The sequence below is a fragment of the Sturnira hondurensis genome, unplaced genomic scaffold (assembly GCF_014824575.4).
Source record: "Sturnira hondurensis isolate 20B ecotype Veracruz unplaced genomic scaffold, ASM1482457v3 Scaffold0000780, whole genome shotgun sequence".
NCBI lineage: Eukaryota > Metazoa > Chordata > Mammalia > Chiroptera > Phyllostomidae > Sturnira > Sturnira hondurensis.
In genome coordinates, this window is record NW_028073411.1 from 1,778,621 (window position 1) to 1,799,388 (window position 20,768).

At 36.8% G+C, this 20,768-nt stretch overlaps 1 pseudogene; it reads left to right on the forward strand.

Moving 5' to 3' along the window:
- The first annotated feature begins 11,289 nt into the window (after nucleotides 1-11,289).
- On the forward strand, nucleotides 11,290-11,891 carry LOC118989728 (prefoldin subunit 5-like; annotated as a pseudogene).
- Nucleotides 11,892-20,768: the final 8,877 nt, after the last annotated feature.

Here is a 20,768-nt window from a genome sequence, read left to right on the forward strand (position 1 = left end):
CTTCTAGACCATTACAAGGGAACTGGACATGTCTCAGAATTATCTGCATTACAAAGATACAGTGCAGCCTCCAGCAAAAGACTAGTTCAGCTGTTTTGAGTATAAATATGCCGTCGATGGTAAGATAATAAACAAGAACAAATAGAAAATTCATTAACTTCACTGATCCCGAATAATACAAGGTGACTCAAAATACATTTGAAATAAATATAAAACAGACTTTTGTTTTTTATCTCCTTTGTTTTTCAGTACCTTCTTTTTATGATCTATGCAAGAGTGAAAATTAATAAAATTTGATTGATATGTACTTTGGCTTCCTATGAGGATTCTTGATTATGACATTTTATGAATATCATTATATATAATGAACTCTTACTTATATATAAAAGAACATTTGTAGGCAGAATAATGGCTTCTAAAGTTATCTACGTCCTAATTGCTGGAACCTATAAGTAAGTTATCTTAGGTAGCAAAGGGGAATTACATTTGCAGATACAATTAATTTGATCATCAGCTGTCCTCAAAATAGAAAGATTATCTTGGATTACGCAAATGCACCCAATGCAATCCAAGGATTCTTAAAAGTAGAAAAGGGAGGTAGAAGAGGTCAGAGCGATATGACGTAAGAGAACCTCGGCTGTTGGCTTCAAGGATAGGGGAAGGGGACCATGAGCCAAAAACTGTAGATGGCTTCTAGAAACTGGGAAAAGAAAATAAACAAATTCTTGGGAGTTTCCAGAAAGCGCTCATCCCTGCTGACACATTGACTTTAACCCTGTGAGTCTCATGGTCCACAGCATCATAAAACAATACAATTTGTTTCAAAGCCACCAGGTTTATGGTAATTTGTCACAGTAAAAGAAAACTAGCACTATACAAGGCACATGTGTGTGTTTGATTTTGTGGTCACATGTTTATTTATAAAGGATAGATTAGGTTATATCTAAACCTAAATCAGAAATGAACCCAGGATATGCTGAGATAACATTTATTTAATAATTGTACTTTTTTAGACATTCATCTTTTTATTCTATCAGTCAGTCAATCTGCTCATCACGAATTCACTGAGCAATCACTTTGTGCCAGAAATCATGGAAGCCACTGGACACAAAAATTAAATATATATACAGGATCTGGCACAAATAACTCCATTTTTTTATTACAAAAGCTTTTGTTATAGAATCATAGGCATGTAATTCTGTAACATAACAATATCACACTCAAGCACACCACATGACATTTTAGGTGAAATGTTCAAATTAAAACTATAAATTATTACACCATATTATTACCCCATCAGCCACACATAAGCAGGCCTTACTTCTTCCAGATCCCCATGTGTGTGTGTGTGTGTGTGTGTGTGTGTGTGTGTGTGTATGCACGACCTATATTCTTGGAAGTTAGAATTTCACCTATCTTCAAACTATTAAGAGAATTACTATCACAAATATGCCCCCAAATATCACACACTTAAAAATAATTAAAGTTAATGGCTTATGCCTGTAAATCAATTGCAGGGTGGATGGCTCTCCTATCTATTTCCTTTCAAGCTGTCATTCAGTGATCCGGGCCCCTTCCATTCTGTGGCTCCATCCTCACTGAGTTTTCAGTCCCAGCTCTTGGGGATGCGGCAGCCAGAAAGCACGCAGGATCTCATAACTGAGTTTTAGACCCATTCCCGGAAGTGACCCATTTAAGCGCAGTGGTGGTGTCAGGTAGGTTAGATGGTCAAACCAGGGCAGGGGCGGGGGACAAAGACATGTCCGCCCCTTTGATTCAGCAGTACTGAGCCTGTTCACGTAAGATTACCAGCCTTCCGAACATCACGAGCAGAATGACGATAACACAGGAGGAGGAGAGTCCTTCAAATTCTGTGTGCTGGAGAAGGGAGGCTTTGTAACTATATGTTAATCCCAAGGCCTAGAAGGGGGAGAAGGAGGAGTACCCAGAAGCTGGCTAAAGCCTATATAACCCCTGGAGCCCCGAGAATCAGGACACTCAGATTACCTGGGTGCCAGCTTGCAGCTCTTTGCTCAAGCATATAGAGAAACTTGCAGCTTCATTTTTCAATAGGCATGAGGCACTCAGATTAGCTGAGTTCCCACTTGCAGCCTTTTGCTCAAGTGTCGCTTCATTTAAAAAAAAAAAAACAAAAAACAACTTGCTAACTCATTCCCACTGCTCATGTAGTCTCTCCCTTGAAATCTCTTTTGAGCAAGACAAGAACCAAGGAGGGGGAGTCCCCTGATCAGGTTTCCGCGGTAACAGTGTGACCACAACTAACTGCATGACTGAAGAACGGTCATCCTGTAGATCAAACGAAAAGGGGAATGGGGACACGCTGCTGGTTATCAGCTGCAGTCTCCTCCTGGGGATCGGACTCTCTTATTTACGGAATACGCGCACCTCCCACACAAGTGGGCAAACCCAAGATCTCGAGGCATGTACCGCAAACCATTTAAATGCAAGATTGGCAGGACAGTTCAGTCCTCTAGATTTTATTCAATGACCTTAGAGCAGGAAACAAAATTTATCTACCCTATCTTCTTCCCAAATAGTGGGAAAGCTACAACATAAATATAATCAACATCCCACTTAGATAGAAAAGAAATGAGGACAATTATGTCCACCTGTTGCTGATTATTTAAAAGCATTGATAGTTTTTGTGAGAAAATTAAAATATTAACATGTGTGATGATAAATGTCACGGCTACTGTGAGGATGAGCACTATTACAGAAGCTTTACAAATTTTCCTAGGAACATAGAAAGAAGTCATATTTTTTCTACATCTGCTAATTCATTTTAATTACTTTTGTGTTACTATCGGATGGTGGTACAAGGTCAATAATGTTCACATCATAAATATCTATATACAAAATTTGGTAACATTATGGATGGTGTATCAGGTCTAATATGACATTAAACTGGATAGGTAGGATCAATGCAAATTAAGTTAACAAAGTATCTTCACGAAATTTATAAGACTGGAAAATAATTCTTAAAGAGTAACCTGATTCTGGCCTTTCTTAAGTTTCTTCTGAGCAAAAGAGGCATAGAAAATCAAAATTTTATTCAATGCATTATAGATAATAACTTTTGGAATGAGTCTCTTGCTGTATAGATCTTATAAAGTATGGAATATTTGTATCATGATTTTATTACCATGTCTTCAAACCATAGTATATTAATATGCTGATAGTTTCCAATGCTTGCATTTATTTATATATTTAATATCCCAAGTATAGTTTATACTAAACACTCCCTTCTGTAAGGTAAGTGGGGAGATGCACTACTCGTAGAGGTATTTAAGGTTGTGAAAGTGTTTGTCAAGAGAGATGGAAGCTGCTTGAAGGTGCTTTCAGTCACTGCAGGCCCAACATGACACACTTCGCTACTGCAGCACCGGGTCCAACACCAAATCAGTTTGTCTTCAATGCACGTGATACTCTTTATTTTTCCAAACTACCTATCTAAATTCTTTAAATATTGCTTCTTAATGAATAGAAATCTAACATTTATTAGAGACCAACATTTCCAGATATTTGCATAGTTATAATTTAATATTCTACTGTTTCTCAGGCCTTTTGGCTAAGACCCAATGTGGAGATCATTCTTATTGGTATAAACCACCTTCTCTTAATGTCTTTAATTACATGTAAAATTAAATGTGAAACCCGACTACAGCTTAACCCCACTGGCCCACCTTCCTTTTTCTTTCTTTCTTTTTCTTTTTGCCCCTCTGCCATAATAAGTATATTTCTGCCTCAAAATTCTTACACCCTGCCCCACCCATCCTGAAGGCTCATTTCCAAAATTTCACATGCCAACCCGCTATGTGTTTTCCCATTCTTAGGCAATTGCTCTTTGAAGAGACTTCACCCGACTCCTCTGGCAACCATGATCTTTCCACTTGCCATGTTTTATCTGCCGAATGGGGAAACTATCAACCAAATATTAATTTAATCATTTTCCATTTCACTCCTATCCAAGTCTCCCCACAACTAGAATAAAAAACCCTGAGGGAAAAATCTTTATTTATTTCAGCTGTAGCCCAGGCATCTGAAATAGCCCATACATTTTTTTAATGGAGGAACTGTGTACAGGTTAAGAAATGCAAGTTTAACGAAAGCTCAGAGGACCACAGAGTGAATAACTGTTGTTAGTTATTTAATTTCACATGATTCAAAATTCTTCCTCATTCACATCACAGGATTTCTAAAAGATTGTTTCAGATTATTTTAAATAAAGTATATTCATTTACTGTTTACTTTGAGGAGATTCGCTACGTATATAAGAATAAATTTCTCTTTATATTGAGTAAGCTAGTGTTAAAAGCACATACCACACGCACAATGATGTTATAGAGCAAATTCTGTGATTTTCTTTTGTTAGAGGATGTGTTTGATTATAAATAGTACAATGAAATATTTTCTTAAAACTTTTAAGCAAAGTAGATGTTCAGAAATAGTAGCTTAGTAGAGAGAGTCACTCTGAATAAAAACTTTATATTAGTAATGTGGTAGATACGCCTGGCTGGTGTAGCTCAGTGGATTGAGTGCAGGCCTGCGAACCACACGATTGCGGTTCAATTCCCAGTCAGGGCACATGCCTGGGTTGCAGGCCAGTTCCCAGCAGGGGATGCACGAGAGGCAACCACACATTGATATTTCTCTCACTTTCTCCTTTTCTTCCCCTCTAAAGATAAATAAATAAAATATTTTTAAAAATGTGGTAGATAAGTGGTAACAAACATCAAAGAAATTTGAAAATGTTACAGTTTCATATATTTATAAAATAAAAATTCTCATTCTAGCTTTTATTTTTCATATTCCTTCCTGTTCTTACTGTTTCTGTCAAGGTTCTCATGGTGTAATGCCTCAGGGTATGATTTTTGAGTTTATAAATAAATGATGCCCAGTGTAAAGTGATAAACTATTGGTTAGTGAAAGGAGAGATAGCAAACCATTCTGTCTCTGAAAAATGCTGGCAGCAAACAAAATATATGTTGGTAAGAAAAATCAGCCTTAAAGGAATATAACTGCTCTGGACTAAAACATGAAGTTAAAGTATTTTTGGTTATTAAAATTTTACTATGTTTTGTCAAATAAAGGGATACACACAAAAGTAAATATTCTCTGCCAGTTTCTCACAAAAAATTGCAAAATACAGTATTGGGAAACCTAAAATAAATAAATAATACTCATGTGCATAGTTGATATAATACATAATCTATAAATTGAAGGACAACAAAAACCTGGGCAGCACGGAACTTTTTAGTTACAACTTCTGCCATCACTGTCACTTTGCCTTTGATTATTGTGATACCGTTCAGAGGAGTTTAGTGGGTTTTCCTTGATGTCTTGGATGCCATCGCTATAAACATGTGAATTATGAAAGGTAACATGGTGTGATGACAAAGATACAAAGAAAAGCGCTATTTCTTGTATGGGTTCTGGCTGAAGGCAGTACATTAGTCTGTTAGAAAATTTTAAATATTTTTAGCTACTCAAATCTTAATTGCTCTTTTAAATGGAAAAAAATTGTCCGATTACTTTAAACTCTAGAGAATGAACGTGCTTTCAAAACACAGTTGCACTATCCAGAGCAGGTCTTCAGATTCCTTTCAAGAAACAGTGTTCCAGATATGGAGTCAGTATATTACTTGATGTCTAGACTATTGCTTGTTTCTTTAATTGAGGTATTATTACTTTATTACCGAAGTTTTAAATTGACAACAAAATTGAGAAGAAGATCCGGAGACTTCCCACATACCCGCTGTCCTGACACATGCATTCCCTCGGTCGTCAGCATCAGTCACAGTGATAACCCACCACTATTAAAATAGACATGGTGTCATCGTCACAGGGCACAGCCAAGAGGGGGGTGTCCCCAAGAAAGGGATTTGGAATGGAGTCCAGAACTCAAGGTGGGCAGAAAATATTAGAAAGATACATAAGATGTCCTCAGCCCTTACCCCCACCCCCACAGGTGTCAGTTGGGGGGAAGGGACAAATGGAGCAGGGCCATTGAGAGTTGTTCTGCATAGAAAGAGTTTTGCAAATAATCTCTAGAAGGGTCATTTAACATATCTATAATATTTAACTGGTTTCATAGATATGTTAAATAGCTGTGGCTGTGCTTTGAGCCAGGGAGAAGGGAGTGACTTCCACCCAGGAGGTATTGAGAGGCAACGCCCCCTGGTTACGGCACCTGTGTGAGAGCTTGGAGTTGATTGGCTCCACCCCATGGGGCCACACCTGCCCAGACTCATTATGGCAGCCCAGTAAAGCCGGGAGGATATGGGAGTCCTGGCAGGTGTAGCCGATTGTGGAAGGAGTCGGAAATAGGGGTACAGAGGAAGACTGGCATGGGGATTTAAACCGGGACACGGCAGCCATTGAAGGAAGAGCCACGCAGTTTTGGGCAGAGGGAGGACCCTCTCTTGCCCAGGTGAAGGGGAGAGCCATGTGGCTTTGCCAAAATGGGGATGCCTGCAGCCAGGTGAAGAAGAAAGCCACGTGCTTTTGGCGGAGTGCAGACCCCTGCAGCTTTGGTAGAAGAGGCCCATGCAGCTTTGGGGTGCTCCCTTTGGCTGAGTGGCTTGGGAAGCAGGAGAGACTTTGCCTGGAAAAATAGATAAAAAGAACTCTTGCCAGTGGACCATGAGAAGGTGCCGCATGACTTTGGATTAGTTGAAGATCCTGTCTGGAAGATGACATAGCTGACGGTGCCAGCGGCCTGGAAAAATGGATGTGTGCTCCTTTCCTGAGTTACGGTACCCTGAATTAAGGCAGGGGGAGAAGGGAGCACTGTATGCGTAGGTGGATATCCTAAAGGACTTCGATATTTGAATGAAGATGTTAGGTTACTACTGTAAGTCTGTATAGCATTAAATAAACCTTTCCTTTCCTTTTCACAAATCTCTGGCATTGAGAGATGTCTTTCCAATTGGCGACAGACGATCAGGCCCAGTAGGTGGTCTGCACAGAATTAGTATACCATCCTCTGGAGTCCGGCCCCGGGGTATCTGTTCTGTAACAGTTTTTGGCATCCCTGGATGGGCCAAATATTGCCCCCCTTGGACCTCTGTTCTGTAACATGATCACTTCCCTACAAATCCTTCATGCTCTGCCTACTTATGAACCCTGCCTTGGCAACCGCTGCTTTTTATTGTTTTCATAGCTGTATCCTTTCCAAAATTTCATAGAGTTGAACCATAGGGTTTGTGGACACTGCTAGGTTTACAGTAGTGTTGTTTACTCTTTCAATTTACATTTTTCTAATTATACATTATGTGCGGCATATTTTCAGGCACTCATTTACCATTTATGTCTCCTTTTGTGAGGTGTCTATTAATGTCTTTGGCTTTTTATTTAATTATGTTGTTTCTTATTGTTGAGTTTTAATAGTTCTTTGATTATTTTGGATAACTGTTTTTTATCAATATGCCTTTTAAAATGTTTTATATGTGACTTTTCATTCTCTGGACACTTGACTTGTCTTTTGCAGAGCATATATATATATATATTTTCAATACATTTTGCTTTATTGGTTATTTTTTTCATGAATCATTACCATGCTGTTGTATCTACAACATACTCCAGGATTATTTAGATTTCCTCTTCCGTTATCTTGTGAGTACTGATCAGTGCATATGTCTAAGAAAACTACACAAAGCTGATGGAAAGGATCACCAAAAAGTAATGGTCAGAGCAAACACAACAGGCCACATAGTGCTGGGAATAATCTGTATACCCAACATGAAGAATGAAAAACCCACAATTAATGGGGCATTGGGTAATCAGGAGGGGCTTGTCTTGGGAGTGGGGAAGATCACATCTAGGCTAATGCTTTTTTATCACAAATAACAAAGCTTAAGATATAGCCTTGAAGGGGTTAAATTATATCTGAGTAAATTAAATAAATTCCAAAACAAACTCAACAATATTTATAAGATTACAACCTATAAACTACCCCCCCCAATTTTATAATTTCTGGTATTCAATCAGCAATTATTATAAGTGTTAAGAAGCAAGAAAGTACAACCCAAAATAAAGTTAAAAGTAATCACTCAGAAGTGATACAGAACTAATAAATATTAAAACTAGTACACAAGAATATTAAAGGAACAGTCATTGTATCTGCAATCTACATGTTCAAAAGACTAGGGGGAATATTGTGCATATGAAATAGAGACACAGAAGGTATAAAAGAGACCCAAACTGAGTTACTAAAAAACAAATAATGCAATGTTTAAAATAAACAGTGCATCAGATAGTATTAATGGTAAATTATAATAAATTGTAAAAAAGAAGAATAGTAAGCTAAATGATATACCAATAGAAACTATTCTAGATGAAACACAAAGAAGAAAAAAGATCCTAGTAAAGTTAATGTGGCATCTGAGTATTAGAGAAGGAGCATTTGTTCAAGTGACCAGATACGTGGGGAGTTTGAATCCTTCAGGAGGTACAGAGTGTGACAGAAAAAAAAAAGGAACATTAGTGGCTTAAACGTTGCCAAGTTTGTTGAGAAAATATAAACCTATAGATTCAAGAATCTTAGCAAATTCTAAACTAGGAAACAAAGGAAACTATATGAAAATAAACACTAAAACAAATTAAAACTAAAAATAAAGAGAAGTATTAAAACAACAGTAGGAAAAGATGTATTATATACAGAGTAATGATTGGAAGGAGAGAAGACTTTTCATCGGATGAAATGCAAGCCAGAGGACAATGGAGCAATCAAGTCTTTTATTTAGCATTGTCTAAGAAGCTCTATCCAGGGCAATGGGGAGAAAAAAATCCCGTTTAAAACAAAGAAGGTGCAACTGCTTCCTGGAATGCTTAACATCTAACTCCATTTGTTTTTTGTTTTTTTTCTTTTCCTTTGCCCTCAACTGAAACATCACAGGCTCAGGGCTTTCTTATATTTGAATCTGAAATATTCCCTAGTCACTCCCTTGTTGACCTGCTCATGCGCTTTATTTTCACATTAGAACTTAGTATTTTATGGTTACAATTAGAATGTAGGGTTTGGAGAGTAGAGATGGATCTGCCCTTTCAGTATTGAATCACAAACTTGAAAAGAGTTCCTGACACAGAGAAGGTCAGTGGATTTATTGGATAAAATGATATGATATAATTAATAAAATAATTGGTGACATTCATGTAAATGTGCAAATTTTTCTGAATAAAATATATATTAAATTCACTACTAAAAAGTGTTCTTTAGTATTATATTGTTTTTTAAATTTAAATAAAATTTGGTTTATTTTAAAATTTATATTTATGGTAATAATTTGTGCCATTAAATTTTTACAGCGAAGTACAGAAATTAACTTTTTTCAGGACTATTTTATAAATTTGGATATTAAGAAATAATTTCCCTACTTGAAAATGTCTAATTGATCAAAATCAATCCATTTTGTTCTTCTTCATAATTTCCTTCTTAATGAATTCTTCTGTCTTAAGGGATTAAAAATTTTATGCAAGCTAATTTAAAAGATCCTCAAAAGTCACAGTTTTGATGAAACTATATCTCATATTGCTAGACATCTTAAACTTAAAGAAGACATATTAAACATAACTTAACTATATGAGTTCATTATTATGGCCATCATTTATTATGGCCCCATAAATGTGATGGGGCAGGCTTTTACATGAAGATATTAAGGTTTATAAATTTATTTGAATTTAGATTAAATGCTGTCAGACTACGGGGGCACTTGTGTATTCTTTCAACATGAGCTCCATGATGTCCGCCTTTATTTTACATGAACACTCTTAACACAGATCTAGTGATTTTTCAAACATCATTCTTTTTCCATGTACAATTTTCTTCTAATTGAAAGGAAAGCTATTCACATGTGTTCCAGTTCTGTGAAAGACAGAAAAACCACCTTTGCATGAGATCATGAGTTCTTTAGTATCTGAAATGCAGACTCTAAGACAGACAAGTGCTGCAGGTTAGAAAGACGCTCTTCTAAGCATGTTCGGGTCCCAGTGCTGGGCTCCGCCGAAGTGTGAAAGACTTAATAGTGATATGACTTTGTGTACTCTAATCCTGCATTCAGAAGAAATCAGCACTGACAAGTTTATGTTTGTCTCATGCTCTACATTTATGTAGTCTACTAATTAGTTAACATTTCTGGGGATGACATAGGTTTCATATTATTATCATTATTACTATCAAAATATAGCATTGTGGCATGTATTTTACTTCTAAAATAAATTCATGAAAGGAAGAACATTGGCTTTCCTTACGGAGTCAGATGACTAGAAAATCTAGTGCCTTATTCTCACGTAACTAAGTGTCATCTAACCAAGCGCTCCGCCCAGCATTCCTGAGTTGAGGTTATTTCCTCTAATGGTCCTAAGTCCATTCCCAAACACACACCACCCAGTCACTAGTGTGTATTGAGCTCTTCTAGAGCAAAGTTTTAAGCCCTGGTATTTTTGGAGTTAGAAATCCTGAGATTTCCTTCCTCAGCTTTAATTTTCTTAACTGTAAATTAGGAAAATATATTCAAGGAATTGGGAGGATACTGCCTGTACCACGCTCCATGGACCTGGCAGTGAATTTAATGATGTTAAGTGGCAGTGACTTCCAGATGTTCACATGACCATAAAGGGGAAATAGATGGGTAAGAATAAAGCTACTCATAGCTTTCCCGTCCTCCTTAGTACTGTTACTAAATACTAGATTTCCTCATATAAATAGTATAGCTACATGATTAAAAATAGAATCAAAGAATTGTGTTACTGCTTCCTTGAATTCTTTCTAGTTGGAAGAAGCAAGTGGTTTTATTCCTTTACTTCCACTTACACCAACACTGGAGATGATAGGTTGAAAAGTGTATTGCCTTTATTGAACCTATGCAGTGGAATAGGTCATAGCAAGAATTGCTCTTTCTGCGTATAAGAGCTTGACACTAGGAACATGTCCACAGACACCACTAGGACAAAGATAAAATAATAGTAATTGTAAAGTTAATAAAGTTGAAGCATTAACTGGAGCTTTTTTTCTCCCTCCCCAAATTACATGAGTTGTCTGGTATCTATGGTGCTTATAAAGTTGACTGTAGCAATTCTAAGAGGTGAAATTGGAGTGAGAGAAAATAATCTAGTCCAGATAAATAGCTTTGTACCCAAATACCTAATTACCTTAGTACAATATGACACCAAATTATTTTGTCTATTTTAAACTCAAAACCAATGTTTTTCAGTACCTTCCTTACTACCTATTGCTGTCATATCCAGCCAAGCAATGGAAGGCAGGTTCTATTGAGTGCAGTCAGTTTCTTAGCCCTCTGTCCCAACATGGCACAGTCAGTCAGCGTCACCGAGCTGAGTCTACTGCAGCTGGGAATGCTCCAGAACCAGCTGGACCAGGAAGTGGAGTTCCTGCCCACGCCCATTGCCCAGCTCAAGGCGGTACCAACGAAGCATGTGGAAGCCAAGGACTGCCTGAAAGTGCTGAACAAGAGCAATGAGGGTAAAGAATTACTCGTCCCATTGACAAGTTCTGTGTATGGCCCCGTGAAGCTACATGATGGGGAATAGGTGCTCATCAATGTGGGAACTGGCTACCATGTAGAGAAGACAGCTGAGGATGCCAAGGACTTCTTCAGGAGGAAAATAGACTTCTTTACCAGGCAAATGGAGAAAATCCAGCCAGCCCTGCAGGAGAAGCAAGCCATGAAACAGGCTGTCATGGAGATGATGAGCCAGAAGATTCAGCAGCTCACAGCCCCGGGGAGCAATTCAGGTTGCTAAGGCCAAGACCTTGTTTCAGAAATCAGGCAGAGGGGCCCTACCTCAGGCCTGGAACTTTGTGGTGGAGAAGAGGAGGGTTTTGTGTATAATACCAATAAATGTTCCAGGTGCGGAAAACAAAAAAGAGCAGTCAAATGCATTATCAAAGAGACTCACCTGTAAGATAAATAAATAAATAAATAAATAAATAAATAAATAAAAGTTTTATCTCATAATTTTGAGGTGCAGAACTGATGTAAAATAATAAAAATGAATTAAAGAACTGACTTCCACTTTAATGTATATGCTATGACATGTTGACACAGTAAATATATCTATTATAAAGAAAAAATACATATGTACAAAGGTTGCTTGAAATGTTATATATATGTTGCATATTATACTAATATATGTTATGCATACATGTATCTACCAGATTTGCAGCTGTAGCATATATTAAAGAATTTAAAGCATTTATGACTGTTGCAAGGAGTGCATTTGATTTATTTGAAGTAGATTTATCTTCTAGTGTATTTGTGTTGCAAAAAAGTGTCTTTAGCTTTTAGAGTAAGTGCTTCTGAAATATAAGAGGAAAACTCTAAAGGTCAAAATATCTAGAATCAATGACAAATTCAAATATATTTTGGCATTTTAAAGTGGCTCCCTTAAGAGGACTATCACAATAAATGAAAGTACTTGTGTCATTTTCTTTTCAAACCAATTTCACTATTGATTTTATTTGCAATTTTGGTAATAGAGAAACCACTTTTAGGAACCTATTTACAATTTGTAAGCACCAGCAATAGAGTAAGTACTGGTAATACAAATCAAAATTATGTTTTGAATAAGGAGTGTAAGTGAAAATATATAGAACAGAATCTTACTTATTGCTAATCTAAGAGGCTGCATTTTTAAGAAACATTGTATCTGTTGTGTGTTTGCATTGACTTCTGGCAGCAAGAAATTGCTTAAGGAAAGGTAACAGTAGGGCAAACCCCAATTCCTGTCCCCCCCTAAATGAATGTTTTTAAATATCCATATTTGACCTTAAAACATAGAACATCTACTTTTCTGAAGCAGAAAGAGCGGGTGCAGGAAATCTAGAAAGTATTTCTCAAAAGCAACTTCATGGGCTATTTAACTTCACCATACAGAAAAAGGTGGTGTAGAACATTTCTGCTAATGAAGTCAGGGCCTTGATGTGCTACTTATTCTATGAATACACTTTATTGTTCCACTTAACATTTATTTTCAGATGGAGGTGGGAGGTTTCAAAGGAAAATGAAGAGAACAGGAAAGACCCCATGGTATCTGTTCCCTATAAGTCCCCTTAGCATTTTATTTCTGCCCCTGCAGTTAAATAAGCGAATGCCAGAGACTGGAGGAGCTATGCTTTGACTGGGTAAGATTTTAGGCCTAGATCAGTAGCCAGAATCTACTGGAGCCGCCCTGGAGGAGTTCGTGTAAATCGGTTGCCCAAGCAGAGCTGCTTCGGAGCCCAGAGGTTAGTCCTGAAGTAGTTAGGCAGTTATCTTACCCTTGGCATGGAAGCTCTGGTATGAGGATAAGGTAAATACTTTGGAGCATCCAGAGATAGCACTGTCAGAGCAAAAACTGCACTGGATAAAGTTGAACAGGTTAATGCTGTGGGGGAGAAAGACCAGAACTCAGTTCAAACCCAAAGGAAACAAGGATGGGAAGTTTACACTTCAAAGGCACAGGAAGGGAATCTACAAGTTTCCAAAAGTAAGTGCTCTCAGAAAAAGGTGGGCACCTAGAGTCCAAAAGAAGCTTGTCTTCGCTTCACTCACAGGAGGGTGGGGTTCAGAAGTCTTGGTCAGCACCATGGGTGTGTTCTGTGCTCTACGGGCTATGTTAGCAGCTTGTTTCACTGATAGTGGCCACTCAGAGGTTGAAGCCAGACCAGGAGAGAAACAGCAAATGTCCTGTGGGACTTCAAGATGGAAGATAAGTTTATAGGCACATGGGGACTCCCTAATTAAGTACTTTCAAGAATAAGAAAAACAGAGAATTAGCAACAATTAAACAACACAAGAGATGTGAGAACATGTTTGCAAATAAAAGGGTTGTTTCAAAGTCATGAGTTAGAAGAGATCAGGAATTTGTAGCAAATCATACTGTACTATATTATTTTATATTATTGCATAAACTGAGTGATTTCCAGAAGTCATATTTTTTTCTTTATAAAGTCTTGAGTTTCCATCTCCTATTATTTATTGTCTTCTTACATAAATATTACTTGTCTCTGTTAGTGATACTTGTATGAGCAAACCAAACAATTGATCTTCCTCCCTCATGTAAAGAACTATGTCTCTCAGTTATTTTATTTTATTTTTCTTTTTTTCCCGAGTATAACATGCATTCGAGAAGAATCTTCTCTTTTTTGCTTGAAAAGTGAGAACCAGACAGGAGTTAAGAGAACATTGATAATTGCTGTGCAGAAAAATAAGCTTTCTCTTGCATAAATGTCTTTTTTGTTTAAGAATTGAATGATCTGAAAAAAGGGTTTTTTTCCCCCACTGTGAAATTTCTCTGTGTATTTAGCACATGCTTTAAATCTCCAAAAGAGATTTAAGATTCAAAGCTTCTTACCTTATTTAACCACAATATCCATTGCTCTTTTTTTAAAAAAAGAATTTATTTATTTATTTATTTTTAGAGAGGGGAAGGAAGGGAGAAAGAGAGGGAGAGAAACCTCAATGTGTGGTTGCTTCTCACATGCCCCTTACTGGGGACCTGGCCAGCAACCTAGGCATGTGCCCTGCATGGGACTCAAACCAGCAACCCTTTGGTTCACAGGCCAGCACTCAATCCACTGATCTACACCAGCCAGGGCATATCCATTGTTCTTCAGGTAATGATAATACAGAGGTGGGCAAAAGTAGGTTCACTGTTATCTGTATGGAAAGAGACATGCAGGTTATGATTATTACAATAGCTTTATTGACTCAAAAGAATGCCACAATGCAACTGTAAATCTAATTTTGTCCATTTCTGTGTATAGTAGAACCAGGGTTATATGACACAAAGTTAGGAAAATGATGCAGTTCATATCCATCAGCATCATTCTATAGAGAGTAATTTTTGAAGTTTAAGTGGTGAAGCTAATTTAGCAAATATCTTATAAATAGATGAAATGAGCCCCAAACTACCAGTGGCTGAGTACTTTTCCCTGTCCTGTGCTGAAGAAGCTGTTCTATAGTATGAGAAGAAGAGTTCATTTTCAGAAGGAAAAGCAGCATGAATCAGGGCCAAAAAGACTAATTCGTGATCAAGTCCCAGTTTATGACCTTATCCTTTTTCTGTTTGGGAAATTATTAATTTATTCTACCTATCACTGATTTAAATTTCTATAGCAAAAAAATACTGTTTTTTTCTGTCTCCAGTGATGATTGGATTTTGTCTCTATGGGTTCCTTATATTTCTATCATATTTCTTATATCCCTGAACATTTTTTAATTCACATTGAATGGTTATAAATAATTTTAATCACTGTAATGCTTTCCTTTAAAATGTTTATGAGGAATGTCTATTGTTAATGTAATATGTTACAGTCCAGGAAACATTCCAACCAAATAAAATTAATTGTACATTTTACTATTTCTAAGATGCACATTTCTCACATATTAAGATACTTGAAATTGAAATACATCTTACAATTTATAGTATTGTACAATTGCTTTGGCCTGGTGGTTGTCAGCATATACTTGTTTCATCTGCAACCAAATATTCAAATTATGTTTCAGTGGTTTAGGAAAAAATCACACAGATAATAGTTTTTATGTTATTATAAAAATTAAGGCTGTGTTTCATATTAATATAAAATTTATTATCTGTAAATTATTATTTTTTTAATTCTAACCCTATGATATGTTTATTTACTTGAGAGAGAGGAGAAAGAGAAAGAAAAACATTAATTGGTTGCCTCCCATATGTGCTGCAATGAGGGATTGAATCCGCAACTTAGGTATGTGCCCTGGTGGGGGATTGAACCCACAACCTTTTGGTGTATAGGACAGTGCTCCAACCAACTGAGCCACCCGGCCAGGGCTGGAATTGTTTTCTTAACACATAGATACCACTAGCTGTGGGAAGTGATAAATCAGACCTACTTAACAACAGATCAGAGGTGACATCAAGGAAGATGAGATATACATAAAGGCAGAGCTTGCTTCAGGAGAGCATGCCTTGGCTTTTGGTTGCATCTTCTAGGTTAGCATCTTCAAATCTTTCTCTGATCTGTTGTCATAGCCTCGCTCTGTGTTTATGTGCAAAATCTCTCTTTGCCTTCCTTTTCTAAAGATACATATGCTTGGGGCCCATTCAGAAAATCCAGAATAGTTTCCTCATATAAACATCCTTAATTTAATGGCATCTGCAAAACTTCTGTCCCCTATAAAGTGATGTCTATACATTCCAGCTGATAGGAATTCCATTCACTCAATTTACGAAACCAGAGTACTTGCAATTACCCTTAGATTCCCTCTGTCTCATGTTCTACATTTAACGTGTTGGAAAATCATTTGGGTTCTATCTTTGAAGTAATTGAATTTTTCCACTGTCACCATGTTAGTTTAAGCCATTTTTAGTACTTATCTGGCTTATTGAAATAACTTCTTAACAGGTTCTTCTCCTTCTTGCCCATATACATTCAATTGTCAGTACAGAAAACAAGTCATCCTTTAAATGCTTAAGGCAGGTCATGGCAATATACAGATTAAAAGCCTGAAAAGTTTACCCATTTCTCTGAACGTGAAAGTTTTTACAATGGTCATAAACCCAACATAATCTGCTCTGCACCCTGTAAATCTGAGCCTTCTTACCACCTTCCTCACTCACTCTACTCAGTCCATTCTAGCTATATCACTATCCTTGGTGACTCTTCAACACACTAGGCATATCCTTGATTTAGAGTTTTTAATTAGATACCATTGTGCCTAGAATTCCCTTACACCAGCTGTTCACCTGATCAACACTTCACCTACAGAATCCCTCACTCAAATGTCATGTCATATTAGCAATGGCCAACCTGTAGAATCTTATTTACATCTGAAATTCCCTTCCCAGCATTCCACATGTTTCATTTGACTCTATTTTTTCACCTTCTTCCCAGCATTTTTTTTACTTTCTTACAATGATGAATTAACATATTTGTTGTTTCTATTGTGTGCCATATATTTCCCCCAGACAGAATATTACTTACATAAAGTCAGGGATTGATTTTGTTACCTGATGTATCCCCCAAACCTAGAATATTGTTTTAGGTACATGAATACAGAGTAGGTATTTGATACATGGATAAGTAAATGAAAAATGTTATAACTTGTCTCATAATAACATATCATCATATTTTGTGTCTTCTTATTAAAAATGTTCTTATTTTTTCCGGCCTCTCTATTGTGTTCCATTGATCTATAGGTTTGTTTTTATGCCAGTACCATGCTTTTTGATTACTTTAGTCTTATAGTATAGTTTAATATTAAATAATGTGATTCTTCCAATTTTTAACTCAGTGATTCCACTTCTGGGAATATACCTGAAAGAACCCAAAACACTAATTCAAAAGAACAAAATCACACATATGTTCATTGCAGTGTTATTTAGAATCACCAAGATATGGAAGCAGTCCAAGTGTCTACCAGTAGATGAGTGGATAAAACAACTATAAGACATTTACAAAATGGAATACTACTCAGCTGTAAATAAAGAAAAATGTTACCCTTTGCAACAGTACAGATGGACCTAGAGAACATTATGCTGAATGACATGAGTAAATCAGAGAGAGAGAAATACCATATGATCTCACTCACATGTGGAATCTAATGAATAAACAAAACTAACAAGGAAAATGGGGACAGACTCAGATGGAGAGCAGGATGAAAATTAGTGGGGTGAGGAGGGTGGAGGGATTGAATAAAAAGAAAAAAGGATTCATCGACATGAAAAACAGTGTGATAACGGCTGAGGGGAGGGTGAAAGGAGACTAAATAGTAATGGAAACATACAATAAAGATTAAATTTAAAACATTCTTACTTCTGAATTCACAGTTGCAGCTTCTCACATTTAAAACTCTTTTTGATGTAAATTTCTGATGAATCAAACTACCGTAGCAATCAGAAAAAAAATTAGGCTACATAGAAGTGATAAACTCTGATTAATTGCTTCCGTAGACTGTGTAAAATTCTGAGCTGATTCCTTCTTTAAATGACTATGGTTTACGTACCTCGAGTTGTATGAGTAAGATGGGCTATATTTTTTCTTTTCCCTCAAGAAGTTCGTTAATTCAATACAGAGAGTTTGAACAGAAGCTTCATTAAAATTAAAGAGCTTGTAATAGATTCATATTCTATTGCTATATGGAAGGTAGCAGAGTATGTTTTATGTAGAGGTTTGAGATAACCCTACACATGAGAAAACTGAGTCTTAAAAATTTGTTAGAATAGATTAGTTGTAATGGAAAATGGAAGATACGTTAAGAAGAAAAATCAGGGGTATAATGATCACTGAATGGTGAGCATTTCAGTATGGCTTAAAGATGGCACATATCTGTTGGATACATTTTGTATGAGAAAACAAAGTTTAGCCCGAATTGCCTAATTGTGAAATAAATCTACTATAAAACACTACAAACTTTTTTTCATAGAGTTTACAAATCATATTGAAGGTAGAATTTTGAGTACCTCTTAATTTTAAATCCTTTCCTTTTCTCAGTAACCATGTAATTATTTCTCTGAACAAAGCAAAATAATTGCTGACAACTGTCAACCCAGGAACACATCACTGGGCTGGTTTCTAACTGTCAACGAAAAATGAAGATACATTTGAGCAATCATATTTCCAGTAAAATTATACTTTTTTTGCAATCACAGACTCAAATCCAGAAGCAACCACCTTGAACTGAGAAAATAAACCACATTCTGGAACTAGTCTCTACTGACTTATTATGCAATTTGTTTAGTGTGTTGTCCAAATATCCACAGCTGTGCCACACAAGTATCAGTGTATGTGGACATGTGAATGCTTGAGACATTGTTCTGGTTATTATAAAAACTTAGCTGCAGGGAAAGATTACTGAGAAAAAGATAGTCAACTGATGTGGTATTTCCATCCTAAAATAGGTAACTAGGTATCATAGTTCAAAGGCCATTTTAACACTTTCCAGCATCTCTGAGTCTGGTACTACTTTCATATTAACCCCATAAGGGCTTTTCAAAGGTGCAAAGGGTTGTAACAGTCTGTTTCTTTACTTTGTCAGCAGGCTGACATGCTCTGTATATGTTATGTGACACGGTGTTACATTTTTAAAACTGTTAAGCTGAAGAAGATTTTGTTGAACTCTTGCAATTCCCAAAAGCTGAGGGTGTAAAAGCGACAGCAGCAGCGGCTGGAAAGGTATTCCCTGGAGACAGGAATAAAAAGCAACACATCACTAGCTGACCTAACACTTAAAAAAATGGTTCTGCAATTTATCAAATACATACTTTAAAAGCAAGATACAGTTTTGTAGGCACAAACTCATATGCAAGAAAAGCATCAACTCAGTCAAAACCTAGGGTAAGGAGGAGAAGCGTGAAAGGTCTGTGGCCAAAGGCGGGAAGGAGGGTAATACCAGGACCTCTTACCTTGCCAAAAGGCTTAGGGAGGAGGAAATGGGCCCTGGACACTACAGTGATTTTCATTATGGACATAAACAGATACAGCAAAATATACAACTGCTTCAGTCACGGTTCTCCCAGAGAAACAGAACCTAAAGGAGAAAAAGAATGAGAGCTGAATGGCGGGGGGAGTGAGAAAGATTTATTTTAAGGTATTGGCTCAGCAATTGTGGGCCCTGGCAAGGGCTGGCAACTCTGAAATACACAAGTCCATAGGGCGGGCAGACAAGCTGGAAATTCGGGTAATTGTTAATGACTTGAGTGTCGATGCTCCAGGCTGCAGTCTGCAAACTCAGGCAGGGTGGCTATGTCGCAGTCTTGAGGAAAATTTCTTTTTTGGGAAGCCTCAGCCTTGCTTGCCTTTCACTAACTGGATGAGGCCCACCCATATTACAGAGGGCTGACTGAACTATTAATTCCAACTAAAAAAAAAAAAAGTAACTTGAAAGCAACATCCAGGCTCGTATTTGATCAAATAACTGGTCGCTTTAGCCTTGCCAAGTTGACACAATACATTAACCATCCATCATAGCAATTAAAATTGAAAGGACCTAAGACTCACAATAATCTTTTCTGATTTATTCAGTTCAATACAGCCAGTTTTCCTAGTAACATACCCATCATTTGAGTCGGCTATCATTGCTCAGATCTGTGAGCCTTGTAGTAGCCAGGGAATTGACGAAGGTGTCTACTGCCATCTATGTCAGGGGGTCGATTCCTGGATTCCACCTTCTTGGATTTACTGATGCATTGTAGCCAGTCTCCTCAACTGGATTTCTAATCGTTCTGGCTTTAACTAGAATGATTGAGAACTAGACCAGAGGGCAGACTGTGAGCTTTGTAAACGCCAAGCTTTTGTTTTTCTTCTCCCTAGCTTTAACTTCAGCACAGCCCTATTCCAAAGTGGAGGTTTAATACATATTTGCTGAAGATCTTGAGGCAGCTTGAATTCTGAATCCTTTGTGTACCCTCAACTACAATGTTATTATAGCACTAATTTTTATTTATATTTAAAATGTGTTAAAGATATGCAATCGCATCAATTTAAATCTTTTTTTCAAAAACAGTTTTACTTGGTTCTTCAAATGTAAATGAAAATGTAGATAAATATAGACTATTTTGTGTCTTGGGGAAGAAAGACACTTTAAAAGTATGTTGTCTGCCTTCCTTATGAACAATTTCTTCTAAGTGATCACTTGAATTGTGGGATAATTTTTTTAAGGCAGGAAAGAAAAAACACTCTATTTTTTGAGGTTTAAGTCTCTTCATTTTAATGAAATGAAGATATCTCCAAAGTAACAAAAATTTTATTACATATATATATATATATA